The sequence below is a fragment of the Bubalus bubalis genome, chromosome 12 (assembly GCF_019923935.1).
Source record: "Bubalus bubalis isolate 160015118507 breed Murrah chromosome 12, NDDB_SH_1, whole genome shotgun sequence".
Taxonomy (NCBI): domain Eukaryota; kingdom Metazoa; phylum Chordata; class Mammalia; order Artiodactyla; family Bovidae; genus Bubalus; species Bubalus bubalis.
In genome coordinates, this window is record NC_059168.1 from 45715592 (window position 1) to 45734144 (window position 18553).

The 18553-nt window shown below is 40.5% G+C and overlaps 1 long non-coding RNA gene across 2 annotated transcripts; it reads right to left on the bottom strand.

Annotated features, from left to right (window-relative positions):
* Nucleotides 1-3313: 3313 nt before the first annotated feature.
* Nucleotides 3314-15451, bottom strand: LOC123328706. Of its 2 annotated transcripts, none has more exons than XR_006543732.2 (3): nucleotides 15394-15451; nucleotides 11890-12095; nucleotides 3314-4236 (listed from the first exon to the last, which is right to left on the bottom strand). It is a non-coding gene; the product is annotated as an uncharacterized LOC123328706 (long non-coding RNA). The 2 variants fall into 2 exon arrangements; XR_006543731.2 differs by lacking the exon at nucleotides 15394-15451 and adding an exon at nucleotides 13349-13525.
* Between the last annotated feature and the right edge of the window lie 3102 nt (nucleotides 15452-18553).

An 18553-nucleotide genomic window follows, 5' to 3' on the forward strand; every position in this document is an offset into this window, starting at 1 on the left:
TGACAAGAGCTGCCGACAGCTACACAGAACAAGGTTGAAAAAAGGTGGGACTCAAAGAAAGTGTAATTTTTTTTATAATAAATAATCTTTCATGGAAAGTTTTCTAAAAGTTACATTTGTGTCCCAATTTCTAAAGATAAACTTTTATAATTTAACAAAAAACTAAATTAAAAGTGAAATGTCTTTGATAAATTAACTATGGGAACACTTGAAATACTTAAAAATGATAAGCTAGTGTTCATAGTGCTGATTGAATTCACATGTCAGCTGTCAGGTACAGTGTGAGTGCCTCTGAGCTGAGAGCTCTCTATTGTTCAGTCCTTCAGTCGTGTCCAGCTCTTTGTGACTCCATGGACTGTAGCCCACCAGGTCCTCTGTCCATGGGGTTCTCCAGGCAAGAATACTGCAGTGGGGTGCCATTTCCTTCTCCAGGGGATCTTCCCAACCCCGGGATTGAACTCAGGCAGGCAGATTCTTTACCACTGAGCCACCAGAGAAGCCCCCCAACTCCTTTGAGCCAAGGCTGCTGGCCTGCTCTCTGTTTATTCTGTGGAAGCTGAGATGGAAACCACAGCCAGCTCCCTGCCCCTCCTCAGCTCGAAGGCCAAGTGGGCAGCTCCCCTCTCCCTCCACCCCATCATGCTTCACCGAGCATCCTCTGGCCAGCATTTTTCCATTGGAACCACTGAACAGGCCATTTTCATATGTTCTGTGTGGATTAAGTACAAAGAGCACTGTGAACCTCCATTAAAATAGAAAGCTAATTGTTCCAATGTTAACAAACATAGATCAAGTGTTATTATTAACAAATAAAAAGACCAACACCTTTGGGAGCTTCCAAGGGTTTTCACAGATTTCTACCTTCAAAGAGTCAGTTTTAATAGAGTCAGTTCTTCTTTCTGCCTCCCCACTCCATTTAATCAATTAGAAAAGGCAGGTCTGCTTATTTTCAAAACCCACATTTCCCAATAGGAAATCAACAGCCCAGAAAACAATTATGGAAAACAGGGCAGAGCAAAATGCAACAGTCATTCATTCTGTTTAAAATTTTCCTGAACATCCATTTTCTGTTGCTTCTTTCTCACCTAAATGGGTTATACCTATGCCCTCAAAAAGCTAAAGTCTGGAATATGAAGAATTGTTTTGGCTAATACAGAAAGCACTTCCTTACAATATCAGAACTAAAGGCCAGAGTCTTAGAGAGTAGGTAAAAACATCCTTTCTCTTTCAGTCTACTAATTTCTTCAATCTGATGAAGAATGATCTGATTTCTTCAAGTTAATTTGATCCAAATCAGAAATAGAGCTAATGTACATAGTTTTGAAGTATTAATAAACTAGTTTTAACTCATAGTTACTGTTTTATGTATCTCACAAGAACTTTCTCCAACTAATTCATAAACAGGATGACTAAATACAGTTTTGTAATGTATGTTTTTGAAAAAAAATTCATCATGTTCAGGTAAGAGAAAGGCCGTAATAATGCCTTTCAGAGAAGTAAGAAGAACTATGAGCTCTCCTGCTGCTGTCTGCCCAGCACCAGGGAGACAGAGCTCAGCACGTAAAAAAAACTGTCTGGTGATGGGCTGGATCTTATCTGTGCTCAGCGTTCTCAAGAGCCCCAAGGCAACAATGAAGATGTTGTCAAAGTGTAGCTGGAAATCTGTTAGTGATTCTCATGACGTTCATGGCGGTTTTACAGTCATCACTTTGAAACTTGTAAGCCAGAGTTTTGGTGCGAGTGCACGCTTTCTGCAGATGTATGAAGAAACGCTTTGTGCTGTGGCTGTGTGTGTCTAAGACTTGAAATAACTGTGTGACTTGGCAAATGCACTCAACTGTACATTTAGGTAACGCCACAAATCAAACTGGTTATCTCAGTTTATAAAAGTGAAATTTTCAGGGATGTCCCTGGTGGTCCAGTGGTTAAGAATCCACCTTAATCAAAGTCAGACACAACCGAGCGACTGAACAACAAATCTATGGAAAACTCTACAAGTCTATATTCATTGTGAGCTGCTCTTATGTCTGAATTAAAATGTTCCTACTGGGATAGCAATGCATTTTCACTTGAATAATGCTTGTCCACCGCCTCCCACTGATAATGGCAAAGGTGAGCAATGAGCAGAGAAAAGAGAAAGAGGTGAAAAGGCAGGACTGGAAAAGGAAGAGAAGAGCCCATAGTCGGTTATTGGATGAGATCTTCTGCTCTGTGGAGTGTTGTCACTATCAGTCAACAGGCAGGAAGGGCAAGGGGACAGAATTCATTAAACAAGGAGCTCAGAATCTGCCTGCAATGCAGGAGACCCCGGTTCGATTCCTAGGTCAGGAAGATCCTTTGGAGAAGGGATAGGCTACCCACTCCAGTATTCTTGGGCTTCCCTGGTGGCTCAGCTGGTAAAGAGTCTGCCCACAATGCAGGAGACCTGGGTTCGATCCCTGGCTTTGGAAAATCCTCTGCAGAAGGGAACAGTATTCTGCAGTATACTCCAGTATTCTGCCCTGGAGACTTCCATGGACTGTATAGTCAGTGGGGTTGCAAAGAGTCAGACAGGACTGAGTGACTTTCACTTTCAAGGAGCTCAGGAAGTCACAGAGATTCAGAGTCAGCAGGAGGTGAGAGCTTCCTGTCATAGTTCCTGAAACCCTTGGTCTCTGGTTGATAGAAGATAATGCTCAATGACATGTATGTGCATCAGTGACCCTTCTATGCTTCTGAGGTGTATTATGCGTCAGCAGCAGTGAACTCAAGCCTCGCAGTTTCTTGAGAGACAAATCACTTACCAAACTGTCTTAGGACATCTGAACTGTCTTGTTTTTTTCATTCTCTTTTATCAAACTGCCTGAGCCTAATGGGCAAAGGTGCTGTGTGGTTTAATTTCTCAGTGAAGGGTTCAAAATAAATGGAAAGAATATTTCAAATACCTCTGCTATTTTAACACAGAAATTAAATCAAGATTGACCAAAGTCTGGGTTATTTCAAAATCATTCCTTTCAAAAAGAAAGACCTAACTACTTCCAAGGAATTTGGAACAAGTTATTTCATAATCAGATTTTTAACTTTGATGGTATTATTTTTGTTCTGCTAATGCAGATGAGGGGTTTCCCCAGTGGCTTAGATGGTAAATTAAAAAGAAACAGAAGTTACATCTCTAGAATTTAATCAGGGTACAACGGTGAGAAAGCAGAAATAACAGCAAAATAGAAAATATATTCCGTTCACCTGCCACCGACAACATGTTGTGTATCAACGTTACTATAATATGGAATAAAGGTTAATTTAAAAAAGAATACTCAGGAAAAACACAAAAGCTTTTGGGTGTTCGTTCAGGTACATTACAGCCCTGAATTAAAACTCTCAAAAGCTCATTTCCCAGGTAATCACAATTGGGCTTGAGAAAAGCCCGCCTCCTTGTGGCCATTCCCTGCAATAGCAACCGTAAAAGATTTGCTTGGGAGTCCTTGTTCGGTCGCTCAGCAGTGTCCGACATTATGATATAAATTATTCAGGGCACATATAGCTCACTGTGGGGCTTCAGCGTAGTGGGTCGCCAGGCTGGGTTAGGCTCCAGGGCAGGGAAAGCTGGTTCAGGGTCCAGAAGAAAGTCTTTCAGGGGAGGTGCTCAAGTGCACTCCCTGAATAGAATTCAATTTAGAGAAGTTAACACTCAGGTTATCTCTTAGAGGATATTGGGAGTTTTCCAGGCAGTCAGGAAGGACAACGCGTGCAGAGGTGATGAACAGAAATAATCACAAATGACTCTGCATATCTAAGACGAAGAGGTGTTTGGATATAAGAGAAGGTGAGGGCAATTTACAAGGTTCAGATTCAGAGCGCTTCTGTGTACCATTTCAGAGGCTTTGAATTTTGCACACAGGAACTGAGGAAACATTGAAACTTCAGAAAGGGAGGTTGGTGTTTGAAGGAAGACCCCCTGACGACAGAAACCTTCTCATGGGGCTGATCTAAATGACACCAATAAGACCTATTTTTTTGTTTTATGATTTTAAAATTTAAAAGCTTTATTAGGAAATAATTGACATACATCACTGTATAAGTTTAAGGCATACAGCATGACAGTTTTGATTGCTATGTACTGTGAAATGATTACCTCAGTAGGCTCAGCTAACATCCATCTTCTCATTCATCATTTTCTTATCTCATGAATTATGCCTCGAGTACTTCATAAGGCTTTAGATTTATGTATCACCAGCTGAGCTGTGCTCATTCTAATGCCTTTAAACAGAAATGTAACAGTCTCATTATTTTTCTTTACTTTTTTTTTATTGGCATATAGTTAGTTACTTTACACTGTTGTGTTAATTTCTGCTGTACAGCAAAGTGAATCAGCCACATGTATACACATATCCCCTCTTTTTTAAATTTCTTTCCCATTTAAGTCACCATGGAGCACTGAGGAGAGTTTCCTGTGCTGCATAGTAGGTTCTCAGTAGTTATTTATTTTAGACATCACAGCATTGTCCTAGCAAAGGGGTTTGCATAACTCAGTGAAGCTCTGAGCCATGCCAAGCAGGACCACCCAAGACAGACAGGTCATAGTGAAGAGTTCCAACAAAATGTGGTCCACTAGAGAAGAAAATGGCAACCCACTCCAATATTCTTGCCTGGAAAACCCCATGAGCAGTATGAAAAGACAGCAGTTCATGGGATCGCAAAGAGTTGGCCACAATTTAGCAACTGCATGACAAAGTGAATACAAGATCCAATTAAAAAAAAAAGTATTTCCTGTTACTTTTATATAAGTACAATGGAAATATCTAGATTACTGGTAGTTACTGTTTCTTAAACTGTTTCACTGAAGTGTAATCATCATATGCGTGGGTGTGTGCTTCACTCATGTCCTACTCTTTGTGATCCCATGGACTGTAGCCTGCCAGGTTCCTCAATCCATGGGATTCTCTAGGCGAGAACACTGGAGTGGGTTGCCATTTCCTCCTCCAGGGGATCTTCCCAATGCAGGGATCAAACCTGTATCTCCTGTGGCTCCTGCATTGCAGGCGGATTTTTTACCCACTGAGCCACCGGGGCAGGCCTGTAATTGGCATGTAAACAATGATGTGCTGTGCTGTGCTTAGTTGCTCAGTTGTGTCTGACTCTGTGATCCCATGACTATAGCCTGCCAGGCTCCTCTGTCCATGGGGATTCTCCAGGAAAGAATATTGGAGTGGGTTACCATGCCCTCCTGCAGGGGATCTTCCTAACCCAGGGATCAAACTCAGGTCTCCTGCATTGCAGGTGGATTCTTTACCATCGGAGCCACCAGGGAAGCCCATAAACAATGACAGAGTGAAAGACAACAGTAAAGCTCTACTTGACCGCCGGTGCTTGGTGTGTCCCACAGAACAGAATGACCCAGAACCTGCCTGGTCCCTCACACAATATTTCCTCATTAAATACTGGAGTGGCCTTTTCCATCACGTTTCTTGTTTTTGAACTTGCACTTGTCTCACATTTAAAGCAAAGTGTTACTTGCCCTTTCCCCTCTTTTGTTTTATTTACCACAACAAGACTCCTCTCTAAGTCTTCTATTCTTAAATTCTTCATCATATCCGTATGTTCCTATACAGAGCCTTAGTTGCCATATTCAGAGCTAACAACCAAATAAAAATTAGGGAAAAAAATATTTCTTTTCCCAGTGCAAGGGGTACGGATTCAATCCCTGGTCAGGGAACTAGATCCCACATGTCACACACAAGACCAGGTGCAGAAAAACAAATACTTAAAAAATAAATAAAAGTTTCTATTTCTTATGAGATTGTTTCAGAAACATTTCAGATCCACGATACTGTACGTTCATGCATACCTAAAACGAGTTTTACAATAATCGATGCTATAGCTTCATAGAGCGTGACATTGAGAATAATCTTCACCAAAGACCAGATAGGTCTTAAGTGATATGACATTGCTGAATTTTTCAGTCCAATACTGGTCTTCCATTTTGTCTGTATTACAGTAGTAAAATGTACAAATAAAAGCATAAAGATACAACAGTAAAAATAAATAAGTACTGTGGTCAAGAAACCATGGTCAAAGTCCCTCCGTAGTTTCTCTGGACCTAGAGCTCCTCCAGACTCCACCTGTGCCCCATCCCCACTCCAGCTTCTTGGGATGCCCATGTTTCTTCACTCCATTGCCAGCTTTTCAGATGAATTCAGGAACCCTCCTGCAGACTAACAGTCGTGAGCAACAGTGCAAGTGAGGTGAGTGTGTGATGTGTTTACATTTTTAAAGACAAAAATGCCAATAAACTATCAAATAACATGTGAATCTTCAAGACAAGACTTAAAAATACGTGAAATTATGAGTGTTATGTGGCTGAAATTTGAAAAAATATACAAGATTGCTGACTATCACTGCACAGCCTTCGTGTTCTGTTGAAGGGAAAGGATATTTATATAAATAACTGAAAACAGTGACTTTGTTAAAATGAAGGTAATAAAAGTTTACAAAATATGACTCAATTTTTTTCATCTAAACATTACTTTCCCTTCAATAGATCACCTTGATTTGTTCAATGAAAATTATACTACTTCTACATTATCTTTAAAATTAAAAGATAAATTAAAATGAAAAATATTAAAAAATCAGAATGACTTAAATTAAGCTTAATTTAAATGCCGCTAGAAGAAGCACAAGCTGGAATCAAGATTGCTAAGAGAAATATCAATAACCTCAGATATGCAGATGACACCACCCTTATGGCAGGAAGTGAAGAGGAACTAAAAAGCCTCTTGATGAAAGTGAAAGAGGAGAGTGAAAAAGTTGGCTTAAAGCTCAACATTCAGAAAACGAAGATCATGGCATCCAGTCCCATCACTTCATGGGAAATAGATGGGGAAACAGTGGAAACAGTGTCAGACTTTATATTTGGGGGCTCCAAAATCACTGCAGATGATGATTGCAGCCATGAAATTAAAAGACGCTTACTCTTTGGAAGGAAAGTTATGACCAACCTAGATAGCATGTTCAAAAGCAGAGACATTACTTTGCCAACAAAGGTTCGTCTAGTCAAGGCTATGGTTTTTCCTGTGGTCATGTATGGATGTGAGAGTTGGACTGTGAAGAAAGCTGAACGCTGAAGAATTGATGCTTTTGAAGTGTGGTGTTGGAGAAGACTCTTGAGAGTCCCTTGGACTGCAGGGAGATCCAACCAGTCCATTCTAAAGGAGATCAGTCCTGGGTGTTCTTTGGAAGGACTGATGCTAAAGCTGAAACTCCGATACTTTGGCCACCTCATGCGAAGAGTTGACTCATTGGAAAAGACTCTGATGCTGGGAGGGATTGGGGGCAGGAGGAAAAGGGGACGACAGAGGATGAGATGGCTAGATGGCATCACCGACTCGATGGATGTGAGTTTGAGTGAATTCCGGGAGTTGGTGATGGACAGGGAGGCCTGGCGTGCTGCAATTCATGGGGTCACAAAGAGTCGGACATGACTGAGCGACTGAACTGAACTGAAGATACAATTAAATATTATTTATTTTTATAAAGATACTACTAATGGTTATCTATTTTGATATCATTTATCCACCAAAATAAATTAGAGATGTGACACTCCATTCATATTTCATCTAAAGTTACCAATTTGAGAATGGTGCTAATTGTTTAACATGGTAAAATGTTTGTAAAGTGTTGTGGCCCTTCAAGAATGTATGAATTCTATGATAATTTGGGAGAAACTGACACTTTTATTCTTCTCGCACTTTTCCATTTTGTTGGCATTTTCCATTACTTCTTTCAGAATGACTCTATTGCTTTATTTACACAGCTCCTGTGCCTTTCTTGTGGTCATTGTTTATAAGCATGTTATTATTGCTCTATGTATTGTGGAAAGATTGTTTCCCAATTCTATTTCTAGGCATGCCGTGCTATCCTACAGATAAACTCTTGAGTCTTGTGTTTATAGCTTTTGTCAACTTTAGGCTTTAGCAAAACACTGTCAAAATACCCCACTGAGTAGACAAGGCTTACTTTGCTGGATTTGCTGAAATAAGAAAGGAAAACACCCTGGCAGAATCTTAACAGCCCAGACAGGAAGTGTGGAGTGATGGGTTTGCAGGGTCTGGCTGGGTGACAGATTCTCAGATGAATCTTGTGAGGTTGGGAACTCCTTGGGACCTGGCAGCATGTGAGACTCAATAGCTTTATACTCATGTGCATACGAGACCAAGTTCTGAGCCGAGTTTGCTCAACAGTCTTGATAATTCAGGTGTTTTTGCTGATTTACAGTTGATATTCAGGGCTAAGTATTTCCCAGAGCCAGACATACCCTGTTTTTCATTTTTCACAGCCTTCACGTAGTGACAGGAATGTATCTTGGGGATGTATAGTTTCTAACCACAGGGAAAACCAAAACCACATGGGTTTAAGCTCTCAGCCCCTCCCCCTTGACATCCATGTCAGCCCAAGATGGAGATTACAACACCATTGTCTACAAACAGAAGTATTTTCCATCTTAACTGCTTTTTGGTGAGCTGTGGATACATGATAAGACTCTGCTGGCAGTTTTCCACAATCTATTACTGTCAGATTTGCTCTTTTTGCTCAAAGATCACTTGTTGGATCATCTGAAGGGACAAAGTCCATTTCTCAGTGTTTTGGATTTTGCTGATGACACATCTGAGCAAAGCGATATGGAATAATACTAAAAAAGACATGTCTTGGGGTTTGTAGTCCTGTATTCAGCAGGAGCTAAGGGTGCAGGTCAGGAAGCAACAGTTAGAACTGGACATGAACAACAGACTGGTTCCAAATAGGAAAAGGAGTACGTCAAGGCTGTATATTGTCACCCTGCTTATTTAACTTATATACAGAGTACATCATGAGAAATGCTGGGCTGGAAGAAGCACAAGCTGGAATCAAAATTGCTGGGAGAAATATCAATAACCTCAGATATGCAGATGACACCACCCTTATGCCAGAAAGTGAAGAGGAACTCAAAAGCCTCTTGATGAAAGTGAAAGTGGAGAGTGAAAAATTTGGCTTAAAGCTCAACATTCAGAAAATGAAGATCATGGCATCTGGTCCCATCACTTCATGGAAAATAAATGGGGAAACAGTGGAAACAGTGTCAGACTTTATTTTTTTGGGCTCCAAACTCACTGCAGATGGTGACTGCAGCCATGAAATTAAAAGATGCTTACTCCTTGGAAGGAAAGTTATGACCAACTTAGATAGCATATTCAAAAGCAGAGACATTACTTTGCCAAGAAAAGTCCGTCTAGTCAAGGCTATGGTTTTTCCAGTGATCATGTGTGGATGTGAGAGTTGGACTGTGAAGAAAGCTGAGCACCAAAGGATTGATGCTTTTGAACTGTGGTGCTGGAGAAGACTCTTGCAAGTCCCTTGGACTGCAAGGAGATCCAACCAGTCCATCCTAAAGGAGATCAGTCCTGGGTGTTCATCGGAAGGACTGATGCTAAAGCTGAAACTCCGATACTTTGGCCACCTCATGCGAAGAGTTGACTCTTTGGAAAAAACTCTGATGCTGGGAGGGATTGGGGGCAGGAGGAGAAGGGGACGACAGAGGATGAAATGGATGGATGGCATCACCGACTCGATGGACGTGAGTTTGGGTGAACTGCGGGAGTTGGTGATGGACAGGGAGGCCTGGCGTGCTGCAATTCATGGGGTCACAAAGAGTCGGACATGACTGAGCAACTGAACTGAACTGAACAATGAGAAAACAGAAAGAGAAATTAAGGAAACAATCCCATTTACCTTTGCAATGAAAAGAATAAAATACTTAGGAATAAATTTACCTAAAGAAACAAAAGACCTATATATAGAAAACTATAAAACACTGATGAAAGAAATCAAAGATGACACAAATAGATGGAGATATATACCGTATTCATGGATCAGAAGAATAAATATAGTGAAAATGAGTACACTACCCAAAGCAATCTATAGATTCAGTGCAATCCCTATCAAGCTACCAATGGCATTTTTCATAGAACTAGAACAAATAATTTCACAATTTGTATGTAAACACAAAAAACCTCAAATAGCCAAAGTAATCTTGGGAAAGAAGAATGGAACTGGACAAATCAACCCGCCTTACTTCAGACTGTACTACAAAGCTACAGTCATCAAGACAGTATGGTACGGGCACAAAGACAGAAATATAGATCAATGGAACAAAATAGAAAGCCCAGAGATGAATCCACACAGCTATGGACACCTTATCTTTGACAAAGGAATCAAAAATATACAGTGGAGAAAAGACAACCTCTTCAACAAGTTGTTCAGGGAAAACTGGTCAACCACCTGTAAAAGAATGAAACTAGAACATTTTCTAACACCATACACAAAAATAAACTCAAAATGGATTAAAGATCTAAACGTAAGACCAGAAACTATAAAACTCCTAGAGGAAAACAGGCATAACACTCTCTGACATAAATTACAGCAAGATCCTCTATGACCCACCTCCCAGAGTAATGGAAATAAAAGCAAAAATAAGCAAATGGGACCTAATTAAACTTAAAAGCTTTTGCACAGTGAAGGAAACTATAAGCAGTGTGAAAAGATAGCCTTCAGAATGGGAGAAAATAATAATAAATGAAGCAACTGACAAAGAATTAATCTCAAAAATACAAGCAGCTCATGCAGCTCAATACCAGAAAAATAAATGACCCAATCAAAAAATGGGCCAAAGAACTAAACAGACATTTTTCCAAAGAAGACACACAGATGGCTAACAAACACATGAAAAGATGGTCAACAGCACTCATTATCAGAGAAATGCAAATCAAAACCACAGTGAGGTATAATCTCATGCCAGTCAGAATGGCTGCTATCAAAATGTCTGCAGACAATAAATGCTGGAAAGGATATGGATAAAAGGGAACCCTCTTACACTGTTGGTGGGAATAATGCAAACTAGTGCAACCACTGTGGAGAATGGTATGGAGATTCCTTAAAAAACTGGAAATAGAACTGCCATATGGCCAAGCAATCCCACTGCTGGGCATACACACCGAGGAAAACAGAATTGAAAAAAACACGTGTACCCCAGTGTCCATCCATTCAGCATATGAATGGATAAGAAAGTTGTGGTACATATACACAATGGAATATCACTCAGCTATTAAAAAGAATGCATTTGAGTCAGTTCTCTTGAGGTGGATGAAACTGGAGCCTATTATACAGAAAGAAGTAAGTCAGAAAGAGAAACACTAATACAGCATATTAACATGTATGTATGGAATTTAGAAAGATGATAATGACGACACTATATACAAGACAGCAAAAGAGACACAGATATAAAGAACAGACTTTCGGACTCTGTGGGAGAAGGCAGGGGTGGGATGATTTGAGAGAATAACACTGAAGCATGTATATTACCATGTGTGAAATAGATGACCAGGCCAAGTTCGATGCATGAAACAGGGCACTCAAAGCCAGTGCACTGGGACAACCCAGAGGAATGGGATAGGGAGGGAGATGGGAGGGAGTTAAGGAATGGGAGACATGTGTACACCCATGGCTGATTCATGTCGATGTGTGGCAGAAACCACCACAATGTTGTAAACTAATTAGCTTCCAATTAAAATAAATTAATTAATTTTTAGAAAAAGAAGTGCAAAAAAAATAATAATCTGTGAAATAAGAATGACTCTAGAAACCTTTTGATGGGACATATGATGGCTTCTTAGTGGAAAGCTCAGCTAATTCTGAAATGTTTGCCTATTGAAATTATATCCCAATTAATAAATAACAACATATTAAGTAAGTTTGCTTTGTGTTTTTATCAATTTATTTGTTACCTCTGACTTCTTCCCAAAAGTATCTGAAACTATAATAAAAATGTGTTTATACTCTTCAGCCAACTGATCAAAATAAAGGGATCTTTGAAATTATTACCTTTGGGCAACTTGCACAAACTCTTCACTAGCTTGAACCAGCTCCTCTGCCGTCTTCTCCAAAGAGGCAAACACTTCATTCTCCATGACTTTTTTCTCCATTGAGAGGATCAGATGACAAAGCTGAACAGTCATCAGTGAGATGATTCTCTCGATGGCTTTATTGCATATCATGGAGCCGACGTCATTCAAGAGGAAAGACTCCATCTGTGGACAGAAGTGTGACACGAATGAGATGGAAAGAGGAAGGCTCAGACTTAACCATCTAGTTAGGATGTAATAGATTACAACAGGTCCAAGTCCCTGCTATGACAGAAGTCAGAGAAATTGTAAAAATTACACTTCAAGCACATCAGAGAGCTGAGGCAGCAGGGATTAAAAGACATTAAAATTCCAGAGATGGGAGAATCTTTTGGAGACAAGTTAGTATAGATGATTGTTCTCCTGGGGGAATTTGTTAATTCTGGGCACAGTTTGAGGAACAGGGCCTGCATGATTTAGAAGTCCAGTGCTGGGCTTCCCCCGTGGTACAGTGGATAGGAATCACCTGCCAATGCAGTGGACACGAGTTCAATCCCTGGTCCAGGAAGATGCCACACACCGAGGAGCAATGCCCATGCCACAACTCCTGAAGCCTTCGAGCCCTAGAGTCTGTGCTCTGCAACAAAGAGCAGTCCCTGCTCACTGCAACTAGAGGAAGCCCACACAGAGCAATGAAGACCCAGTGCAATCAAAAATGTTAATAAATAAATAAAAAAGAATTAGGACCAAGTTAAAAAAAAAAAGAAGTGCTAGAGGAAACAAAAAGAAAATTTTTATAATAAAAACACCCTCCCAAACTGTAGGAACATTACATAGTCCAATTGCTGAAAACTAAATATAAAGAGAAAAAAAAATGATAAGCATCCAGAGAAAAAGTTATGCTATCTCTAAAGGAATACTATTAAATTTGACAGGTGACTTCCCCATAGAAAGAAAAGAATCCAGATGATAATAGAATGACACTTGTAAAGCAATAAAAGAAAATAAATAAATATTTTTAGCTTATTTCTTCTGTGTCTCAATAGTTAAAAAATTAAAATATAAAATTTGTTTTTATTTAGTATTTTTAAACTTTATTATTTTAATGGATCATTTTTAATTGGATACCCATACAATATTTTTAGTATGAACTCTGTTCATAAAACATTTTAATGCACCAAAAATGTATTATAAAATAAATTATTCCAGATAAGAAAGAGTTTAAGAGTTTATTCTACATTAAAAAAAAATTACTCCTTATAAGAGAAGGAGAATATGATTATTCCTGCTTCTGAGTATGCTTAGAGATCAGCCAACACCATCTTCCACCAAGAGCATGAGTCATAAAAACCATTTGATTCATCTTTAACTGACAATCATGAAAGTGTAGCCACCCATAGAGAACCAACAAGGGGGAAAACATGGACATTTTTGCTTACTTTGATGGGAAGATGCTTTCCACACTCTAAGCCAAAGAGCAGAAGACTGGATTCACTGTATATATAAGAAATCCAGTTTTTTAAAACCAGCCACAGGAATCGATTCACATCCTCACTGCAGTTCGAGACTGTGGTATCTCCCGACTGTTAGCTGACTCTGTCACTGACGTCACCGACAATATTGCTGACAAGCAAACATCATAATTTATGCATGGAACTATTGAAGGTCTACTGTTTCTGCAGTATTGAAAGTCCTGCTTATTTACAGAAACAGGAATCAGATACAGTCTGAGAAAGAATCTAAATGTTTTACTCAATTCAGTCATAAAAATAAGACTCAGCTGTGTGTCTTTGAAAAGTTTTGTTGAGGGCAACTGAAAGGAAATTAGGCTTCTAAAAGTAAGATTGCTAAGCAGTTTAATTAACCTGGCTCCTTTCCAGCTCCCTCGTGTGTAGATTTTTGTAAGAATCTGGTTTGTGAGTGAATATTCAGGCTGATGTTTCCTGGGGAACAATAAAAGAAATGGAGTCTTAAAGTGGAGAGGAAATAGAGTTAAATATGTATTTAATGTGTGTACTGAGTCCCAAGGGCGTCCCTGGTACCTCAGATGGTAAAGAATCTGACTGCAATGCAGGAGACCAGGGTTTGATACCTGGGTTGGGAAGATCCCCGGGAGAAGGAAATGGCAACCCACTCCAGTGTTCTTGCCTGGAGAATTCCATAGACAGAGGAGCCTGGCATGCTACAGTCTATGGGGTCAGAGTCAGAGTCAGACAGGACTGAGTGACTCACACACACACACACTGAGTCCCAGATGTTTTCCATATATCATCTTCCTTATTTCCTAAAACAATTTAATTAGATAAGTGTTATGAATTTCACTTTGAATTGCTCTTTACAAGTGAGGAAACAAAAGACTGGGGGACATGAATGGTGCCAAAACTTTGAGAATTATTTCCTATTCAAATTATCACTCATTCCTCGATTTGCAATAAGTTCCTAAAGACTGCATGGTGTCTGAGTTGTGTCTAATCAGGAAAACAGAAATCAGTTTAGGTACTTAAAACAGAGAGAATTCGATTCAAAGAATTCAATATGAAAGCTTTGGGAAGGATAGTTGATTTCAGGCAGTACTTCTGGATATGGTTGAGTGAGGAGACTGTCAAATGCTTTCCCCTAAAAACAACCATAAAGATGGACAAAATTGCCCCCAATCATTTCTGCACTCTGGAAATTGGCCAGAGGCATTTAATAATCTGAGAAGTTCACACTTGAACAAATGCTGGACTTGGTGGAAATCAATGGCATTCTGGTCTGTGTCTAATCCCATCTCTCCCTTCAACATGGAGGGCTACCAGGGAGGGAAAAGCCATGAGAACTAGCAACTTTTCTTTTGCAACTAAAGGGGACTCACTCAATTTGGAGCTGCGGACAATGGCCACACTCAGGATCCTTGTCAGGATCCCACTCAGTGAAAGGGGTTTCCCAGAGCTGGGAGAGTCTGAGAGAGTCAAGGACTTGTTTCTACTGGCCAGAGGTTGAGGTTGTGATTGGGGCAAGCACATTCCCAGCTAACACTTTGCATATATGTAAGAGAGATCAAGAATCCTCAAGCTATTTATGGACTCCTGACTGTCGCTAAGATCTTGGACATAAGCATAGAAAACCCAAAAGCACCCATCAGAAATGAAACCACTTGCACAGACCTGAGAACAGCCTACATCATGAATGTGCTCTTCTGTCTACATACAAATGCATCAGCATAAGATGAAGCCTAACTGGTTTGAGGTGTCTGAGTACAATCTCTGTCCAATCACTGGCTGACTGCCGAGGTCCAGCCCCGGCTGATCCAGGGTATTCGAAGCGGGGACGGCGTCGGCGAGGATAAGGATACAATAGCTTCAATTAGATATTAATTAAAGATATAAAGAGTAATAGAATGAGGATAGCTCAGTAGGAAAATTCAGTGGAGAAAAGAGACTGAGTAGCTTGGTTTACGCGGGAGACCAATAAAACTTCAAGACAAGAAGTTTGCACCACTTACGTAGGCCGCAGGCGTCCTTCCGTTCTCCCAAAGGAGAGGAGACACTGAGGCTCCCCGGTCGGATCTTAGAAGCCCAGGCATAATTAGCAAGCATGGCGGGTTCTGCGCTCCAGATGGAGACTCAGCCAGAATTTGAGAGAGAGAGCGACATGGGGAGACCAAGTTTCAGTGAACAAGGCCCGCACTTTATTTTCCAAAGTAGTTTTTATACCCTAAGTTATGCATAGAGGATAATGGGGGAAGGGGTGGAGTCATGCAAAGACAGCAGTTCCTGGTTCTAATCGAAGCCAGGCTTTCAAACTTATCATATGCAAAAGTTCAGGTGATTTACATCATCTTCTGGCCAGGAGGCCTGTTAACATTTTAAGAAACTTATTTTTCTCTAAAGGTGATTATTCCAAAGTCAAGCACCAGCCTCCAAAAAAGCATTGGATAAAGCTGCATTCCTATAGGGCAAAGGTGAGGTGGGCTCAATCAAGAAAAGAATTAACTCAAGGGTCCAACCTTACAAACATTGAGGCTACTACTTACATTTCTATACACCCATTATATCAATCAATACACTGCCAAGGACACAGTAGGTAAGGAGTATGGAGACTTAGCAGCAAACATTGGCTCAATAAGTGAAAAACCCTTCACCAATACAATTTCTAATCAATCTTTTAACTACTCAAAGGAATCTGTGTTTAGACAGTTTAGAACATCTCCTGCCTCTCACAGTTGGGAGGCTCTGAACAATCACATGTGGCCGGAAAAACCTATTCAGGCAGGCTAGAAGACTTCCAAAGGAGTTTGTAGGTTGAAACACTGTCACACCCAGGAACTGTTAACTGGAGCTGTAAGCTAACTCTTTATTCAGAGAGAGGTAGTGGGGGACAGCCCCCTGTAAAGTCAGAGGTGTAGGTGAGAGCACAAAGCAGAAAGTAGGCAGACTCTGGTTTTGGGGGTGGATGCTCGAGAATTTCCAGGGAGACTCCGGAGGCTAGATCCCGCCTGTGCGTATGCTGAGCCTCCTTCTTCATGACCTTTGTCACGGGCGGAGCTCCTGCTCCCGGCAGTGATAGAATTCCAGTTGAGCTATTCCAGATCCTGAAAGATGATGCTGTGGAAAGTGCTGCACTCAATATGCAATATGCAATATGCACTCAATATGCAATATGCCGGCTCCCGGCAGCTGACCACTAAGCTGTGCAGACACAGGGAAACCATAAAAAACAAGGCTAAAAAATAAAAACAAAAATATATTCTTGAGTAAAGCCATCTATGTATATGTGGTCACACACCACAGAAGAGATAGGCAGATTTCACAGATATAGTCCAAGCAGACTAGTAAATGTTGTTGTTCAGTCACTCAGTCATGTTTGACTCTTTGCAACCCCATGGACTGCAGCATACAAGGCTTCCCTCTCCTTCACTATCTCCCAGAGTTTGCTCAAACTCATGTCCATTGAGTTGGTGATGCTATCTAACCATCTTATCCTCTGTCACCCCCTTCTCCTCCTGCCCTCAATCTTTCCCAACATCCCAACTTTTCTAATGAGTCAGCTCTTCCCATCAGGTGGCCAAAGTTTTGGAGATTCAGCATCAGTCCTTCCAATGAATATTCAGGATTGATTTCCTTTTGGATTGACTAGTTTGATTTCCTTGTTGTCCAAGGGGCTCTCAAGAGTTTTCTCCAGCATCACTGTTTGAAAACATCAATTCTTCAGTGCTCAGCCTTCTTTATGGTCCAAATTTTACATTCGTTCATGACTACTGGAAAAACCTTAGCTTTGACTATACAGACCTCTGTTGGCAAACTGATCTCTCTGCTTTTTAGTACACTGTCTAGGTTTTTCACAACTCTAGGAGAAAAAAGAAATCCAGAGTCACTAAAATGACCAATTTCTAACAAAAATTATGAGACATGTAAGAAAAAGGAAAATGTTACTGGTATTTAAGAAAAAAAGGCAGTCAATAGAAACTGTCTCTAAGTGACTAAAAATATTAAGTTTATTCACAAAAAAGTTATATTTATCAATGTTTTCAAAGCAGATATAGTATGTTCAAAGAAAACTATGTGCAAAGACTTGAAAGAAATTAACATAACAATGAATTAACAAACAGTGCTTCTCAAGGATGGTCCTTGTCAGGGAACTAAGGTTCCACATGCCACGGGACAAATAAGTCCAAGAGCCACAACTAGAGAAAGCTTGCAAGCAGCAATGAAGACCCAGTGAAGCCAAAAATAAATAAGTAATTTTTAAATTTATGCTAAGTGGTGACTTCCTGGATGTCTTAGTTTGAAAAGATGCCACCAATATCTAGTTAAGTTAGTTATTCACAGGTCTGTCACCCTGTGCACAAACTCTGAGCAGGGATCACATTGCAGCAACATGATCCAGGCAGAAGGTGGGTGTGGGCTCCACTGAATAGGAGGCATGGGTGTCACCTCAGTCACTGGTACCCTGTAACTCTAGATTTCACAATGTCCTCTGACTGCAGCTCACTGAGTTATTTTTCTATTCTCCTGTGTCTCTGCATGGGAGTCATTGCATTCATCCCTGAATGAACACGAAAACAGAGGAAAAATGACTTCCTCGGACATGGTGAGGTGTGAGGTTTCCTGAAGGTATTCTTGTCCCTCATGACTGTCACCCCCACCCAGAACTGCAGCTGCGGAGATAGTGGAAATAAGTGCTTCTCCAGTTAAAATTCCTCTCGGTAGCATCCAGGAAAATCCAGACTTCCCCAGGAACAGAAGCTCTGCGCAGGCAGCATCTTGTGTCCTCTGTGCCTTGGGGAGCGAAGTCTGGAACAAGGATTTGTTAAATATTGAATGAGCAGTTCATGCCTTGAGAATAAGGCATTTCCTGTGTTCCAAAGCCTCTGTTTCAACCACCCATGCTGCTAGAAATACCAACACAGTCATTGCAATCTCAGCATTAAGAAGTTCAATTGAAGTGGAAAATATTCTCATTGTGGTATGAGAGGTGCTTGGATGGATCTAAAGATGAAAAGGTCAAGGTGCTGTCTTCCAAGGACTTTACTACCTAGTGCGTCAATTTGGTGTCCATTAGCTGCGTGGATGGGCTGGATGAGGATAGAGGAGTGCAACACTCTCTGGACAGAGTGGCTCCGAAAATGTCGAAGCTGTTAATTAGCAGATTAACATTTTTTA